Source organism: Littorina saxatilis, linkage group LG2, assembly GCF_037325665.1.
Source record: "Littorina saxatilis isolate snail1 linkage group LG2, US_GU_Lsax_2.0, whole genome shotgun sequence".
Taxonomy (NCBI): Eukaryota; Metazoa; Mollusca; class Gastropoda; order Littorinimorpha; family Littorinidae; genus Littorina; species Littorina saxatilis.
Genome location: NC_090246.1, coordinates 54,248,981 through 54,255,764, shown reverse-complemented (window position 1 = coordinate 54,255,764; position 6,784 = coordinate 54,248,981).

The following is a 6,784-nucleotide window of genomic DNA, read 5'->3' as shown; positions in this document are numbered from 1 at the left end:
GCTCTACACACACACACACACACACACACACACACACACACACACACACACACATATATATATATATATATAAAAGTACAAGCGATCGAGTGCACATTTTGGCATTTTTAGCGCTCTCATTATAAATTTCTATATATATTTATATATATATTCTTTCGCAATTTCTGATGTTTTATATATCAACAACTCCGCTCGATTTGGCCTCAACATCCACAAGGGGAAGAGCAAGGTCCTTAGGACCAACGCAACAGCCAACACGACCCCCATCACGCTGGATGGTGAAGCACTGCAAGAGGTAGACAATTTCACCTATCTCGGAAGCATTGTCGACAAGCAGGGTGGCACGGACGTTGATGTTAGAGTCCGGATTGGCAAAGCATGAGCAGCTTTCCTTCAACTGAAGAACGTATGGGCATCAGCAGACCTGAGCATCAACACCAAGCTCAGGATTTTCAACACCACGGTGAAGTCAGTCTTGCTGTATGGAGCCGAAACCTGGAGAACTACAGTTGCCATCACAAGAAAAATCCAGACCTTCATTAACACCTGCCTCAGAAGAATCCTCCGAATTCGCTGGCCTGACACCATCAGCAACAAAGACCGTTGGCAGCGAACAAAACAGATATCCGTAGAACAGGACATTCTGCAAAGACGCTTCCGGTGGATTGGCCACACACTCCGCAAGACGACAACCAGCATCACGCGACAGGCCCTCACATGGAACCCGCAGGGCAAGAGGAGACGAGGCCGGCCGAGAAACACCTGGCGTCGTGACTTGGAGGCAGAGGTGAAACACATCGGCTACACCTGGAGACAACTGGAGAGATTGGCCCAGGATCGGAGTGCCTGGCGATCTCTTGTTGGCGGCCTATGCCCCGGACGGGGTCAAAGGCATAGATGATGATGATGAGATGATATATATATAAAATATATATAAAATATCAGAAGTTGTGAAAGAAACAATTGAAAGTCAGAAGAGACTTTCTTCTGAGATGTGTTAAAATCTCTTAGCAGAGCAAAAGAGAGAGGAAACAAAAATATGTGTCCCTTCACAGACAGCCCTATTGGTGGAAATCAGACCCTCCTCGGACGGGACCGAGTTTCACAAAGAGAATCTGCCCCGAGGGGAGAGTATCAACAGAGGAAACTAGTCCAGAGGAGGACCATTGTTTTACTACCGTGACCAGACACGTGTTTCGACTCTAATGAGTCTCATCAGTGGTCTGATGGTAGATATGGCGAAAGTTGTCAACCCATGGTATCCAACCAAGAATCAAACCACTCTCTGAGTGGTAGATTATGTTGGTATGGGAGACTACCGTCATCTGATATACACACACATACTCACATACACAAACCAACCACAACCCTCGTCTCGATTCCCAGTCTATGTAAAAACATTTAGTCAAAACTTGACAACAATTGTAAAAACAAAGAAAGACGGAAAACATTACGTGGAGACAATGTTTCAAAGCAAACTTAGAATATAGCAGAAGTCAAACGAAAAAAGCGAACCATAAAACGATAAGTTGCTGATCATTGGACAAATAGTTTTTGGACGAGCTTTCAACATGCAATAATACGTACAACCCGATTTGTGTAAAAGTGAGACTGGAATGAATGAGTTGATTGTGAGAATCGTAAAAGGTGATTTAAACGTTTTACCAAACGTGTAACAGGGGATCGGAATGAGTATCTAGCTCACGATGAAGACGACGACGCAGGCTAACTGACTGCATGCCACTGCATGAGCGCTGAGATTGCTACACCCACCTAGAGTTTTTATAAAAACGCTGTTTTCATTTGACGTCATTGAACCGAAATCCTCCGCGGCCATTTTACTAGCCTCGTCACCAATACGTGAGCTGTGACGTAATATAAGCTGAAGCGCAGAAAAATAAAGCAGAACAGACAAAACTACGGAACACGGACATCCGTCCAAAACAACAATCCTCCAGCGTTGTGTTTTGGGTTTACCCCTAGTAAGCGAAAATACTATGTACACATGTGATTACAACAATTTACTTTTTCTATCACTCTCTAAAAATAGTTTACCTGGTGAAGTAGCATATAGTGCGCATACAAAGACATCGACAGAAAAAAGACTCTAAGTCTAACTCAAACCTTATTCCAACTTTATTCCAAACTTATTCCCCTTATTACGGGGTAATGGCTGTATAATGGCGGGGTAAACACGGTCATTCACGTGACAATCCACTCGTGCAAAAACATGAGTGAACGTGGGAGTTTCAGCCCATGAACGAAGAAGAACATTCTCCTTATTACAATTAACCTCCTCTCATCCCTCTTCATTCTACGGCTAGTTTCTCGAAACAAATAAAGATCTCATGTGCGCGTTAATTACAAGCCTCGTTTTACTTTTGCAATATTGCTCTCCCAAAATAGTCTTCCCACACAAGGTGCATACACCTCCCCAAAGCAAACACCTGAATCTTTAAATAGACCGATCCCGACTTTAAAAAAAAAATCAAACTAGGTATGTACGCTGTCAGTGCCGCCGTGATTGGCGGACAAAAGTAAAGATTACATGCAAGTGTTAAGTACAAGCATCTTTTTACTTTGGCTTCTGTTTTCGAAAATAGTCTTCCCGGCATAAAGTAACGCAGTATTAACAGCTATTGTGTTTTCAGCGTAGCAATAGGGTCCGATATTTAGACGAGACAAGTATAATGCCGACGAGTCGAAGACGAGTCGCATTATACTTGTTCGAGTCTAAATATCGGACCCTATTGCTACGCTGAAAACACAATAGCGATTATATAGCTGTTCTGACCTTGATTTGTTGTTCCAAACTTACAAAATGACAGTTTTTTCGTCGATGCGTTGATCTCAGGTTTTGATAGCAGACGCCGTTTCATATGCGCATTAGTTTTGCGCAGGCGCCACACTGACTTTGGAAAAAAACTCGATTTGACAACACAGCTGTTAAACAGCTTTTTATAAGTTCATTCGTATTCAACAAAAAGAAGTTTGAGTTTTTTTAATTTTGAATAAGACTACTTATGAAGAAGACCAAAACACAACATCAACGGAAAACTAGAAACAACTGAAGAACTAGGATGCAACAAGGGGAGGAGAAGAGAACAGCTAATCCGCACAACGCGAGCAGACGGCAGCGAAGTTTTCAGTTTGGGTGAATGGCATTTATACTTGTCTCGTCATGAAGCGAATTTTTCAACCTCAGTTATAAACGACTACATGAATGTTAGTGCCATGGGTCGATCATCAATACTTCAGAGGGGAAGTGGCGTATTCAGTGTGAAGTTACGAGGTAAGAAAAACCGAATGTGAAGAGCTCACACAGGCACACAAAAACGGCTGTTCCGTTTTACCCCCCTGTTTGAACTACATATTTCGACTTTGGGCATTTTGTGGTGTTTAGGGACAGAAAATAGTTGGTTTAGTCCTGTTTCATCGGGAAGTTAGCAGAAAAGGGTATGCTATCGACATTTGTAAAGCTGAAAAACATTTCCGAGAAGAATTTCAAGTTGTCAGTGTATGCTGTTGTCGATTGAATTGCGCGAGGACAATAAAAGTTCGGCCGGAAATTTTGACCAATCAACGACGAGAAAAGCTCAAAAGTCCGCGCGGAATTCCGGCCGGAATTCCGCGGGGACATTGCGTATCTGGCGCCCCCATACCTCTCTTCACCAATTAACCAATTAGGAACGAGAGCACGGGGTCATGTGTCTGTTATGGAAATCGGTGATGTAAGTTCTAGACTAGTGTACTGAAACGGTGCAGTATGGTTGTCTTTGGAGGTGTGTGTGTGGGGGGGGGGGGGGGGGGGTCGTACAGAATGAAATGTTTTTGTTGGGGGGGACTGAAGAGTAAAGGTGGTGGTAAGAGTGGTAATGAGAGTAAAGTGGATCATCGGGGCGATGATATGGTTACCACAAACAGTTAAAAATGCCAAAAGACAAACACACACAATACATACTTTGAAAGCTTTTAAGGTCATTTCTCTCACAAAGACCGGAATTCTTATATAAGGTCGTCAATCTGTATACGTCCTGAAAGAAACTGTGGCCATTTCTGTCAATTAGAGGAGAGAACTAACATGGGGGACAGTCGGAGAGCATGGACGATGGACGATGAGAGGGAATGGGGAGGGGGGGGGACTGGAACATAATGGTGGTGGTAAGAAATCATGGGTAGAAGTAGGGGGGAGGGAGAGGGGGGGTGGAAGGAGAGAATCCTTACCTCACCGCCTCGGGTCACTGCGACCATCGACGCCCTGGGGTCAGTAAACGGGGGGCCAATCAGTAAATTAATCTCTGGTCAAGCAATAATCATAACCACCTGCAGTTCGTGTCTATCGGTGTTGATACCTCCGGACACAGACCAGACAGGTGGGGGATGAGGAAAGTGAGGTTGTGGGGGAGGGGGGGTATGGAAGGCACTATAGGACATGAGCAGTATCTACGTACAATGTTCTGTTGGGTTGTTAGGAGGGTGGGTGATGGGGTGAGGATGAGGGGGTGCGATGGGTGGGAGAGGCGGGATAAGGTTAGGTGGATACAGACCAGGAGGTGGATGAAGGAGGAGGTTGAGGGGAAAACTTGGCAGCACTCAGGGGAAGAGATCATTTTGTTACAGATATAAGTACACTGAAGCAAGTTCAGCCTGCCATTGATGGGCCGAATGATCTCCAAGCGTAAAACTTGTGCTGACATACCTTGATGAGGGATGTATGGTTCACGGTATCACTAATCAATCCTCTCTGACACTATTAATCTTGACCACCTGTCTGCACCTGTCACTGACAGTCTATCGTACAGCAAACGCTTGACTGACATTCATTACACAAAGAAAAACAAGTCGCGTAAAGCGAAATTACTACATTACAGAATGAAACTGAACGCACTGCATTTTTTCACAAAGGCCGTAGTCCGCCGCTCGCGCAAAACGCAGTGAAATCGATGAGCCTGTTTAGCGCGGTAATGGTTGCGCTGTGCTATGCTACATAGCACGCTTTTCTGTACCTCTCTTAGTTTTAACTTTCTGAGCGTGTTTTTAATCATATCTATATGTTTTTGAAATCAGGAACCGACAAGGAATAAGAGGAAATTGTTTTTAAATCGATTTCGGACATTTTATTCATAAATTTTATATTTTTAATTTTCAGAGCTTGTTTTTAATCCAAATATAACATATGTATATGTTTTTGAAATCAGAAAATGATAAAGAATAAGATAAACGTAATTTTGGATCGGTTTATAAAAAAACATATTCTAATTACAATTTTCAGATTGTTAATGACCAAAGTCATTAATTAATTTTTAAGCCTCCAAGCTGAAATGCAATACCAAAGTCTGACCTTCGTCGAAGATTCCTTGGCCAAAATTTCAATCAATTTGATTCAAAAATGAGGGTGTGACAGTGCCGCCTCAACTTTTACAAAAGCCGGATATGACGTCATCAAATACATTTATCCAAAAAATTTAAAAAAACGTCTGGGGATATCATACCCAGGAACTCTCATGTAAACTGATTTCATAAAGATCGGTCCAGTAGTTTACTCTGAATCGCTCTACACACACACCCACACACACACAGACACACACGCACACACACACACACACACACACACACACCACGAGCCTCGTCTCGATTCCCCCTCTATGTTAAAACATTTAGTCAAAACTTGACTAAATGTAAAAAGCAAGGGGGAGAGGGAGTGTGTTGCCGTGTTGCATGATTGCTTGAAGGCAGGGTCGCCTCCAGTAATCGACCCAGTCGGATAGCGAAGCGTAAACAAACTCGTGCAGGCATACCTAAATGAACCCTCCCCGCATCATTTGGTAGGCTATGTGTGCGTGCGTGCGTGTGTGTGTGTGTGTGTGTGTGTGTGTGTGTGTGTGTGTGTGTGTGTGTCTGTGTGTTTGTGTGTGTCTGTGTTTGCAGTGTATGCGTAATTATGTGTGCTTGTGTGTGTGTGTGTGTGTGTGTGTGTGTGTGTGTGTGTGTGTGTGTGTGTGTGTGTGTGTGTGTGTGTGTGTGTGTGTGCGTGTGCGTGCGTGCGTGCTTTCGTGCGTACATGTTTGTGTACGTGTATGTGTCCCATCCCACCTCACCCCATTCCAATTCCCTGTTCAACAGAACTGTACAAAGGACGGACTGCAGAATGTAAAGGGTAAAACAACTGTACTATGTTTTCCTATGCGCTTACCACTGAAAATCACTAAAGTGCAAGTAAACTTCAAAGGCTATCAAACAACACAAGTTAGACACACGTTAGAAAACAAGTTCACCTCTCAGTAAAAAATCCTTCATTCTTCAGTCTTCACGTCAAATATAGGTCACATTTTTCACGTGCTTCTGATCAGAGCACAACCTTGTGCGGCACACACAAAGAGCGTCAGTAAAAACAGCTTTGGAACGCATCCGTGCATAATCACCGCATATTACCCCAGAGAATGAACACTAACATGTACACAAGCTCGTGCAATTCCGACCAGACCCATTTTACAAACAGTCCCAGTTGTTCCAAGCGAAGCGAGACATTTTCTCCCGCAGAACTAAAGACAAGCGGCTGTCAGCGGCGGAAAAGTTACCTTGGAGGTGCGGAGAATAGCGCCTCGCTAATTGAAGCCAAACAAAGGCGAGAGAGAAAGACGGGGTGAGTTGGTGTAAAGGCGTTACAAGAAGGCATTGCCCAAGATGGATGGATTGGCGAGGTGCAATGGCCAATGCAGTTCTCTTTAGATGAGCCGTGTGAACTGGGGACAAAACTTGTTCATTACATTGGGGAATGTTTCCT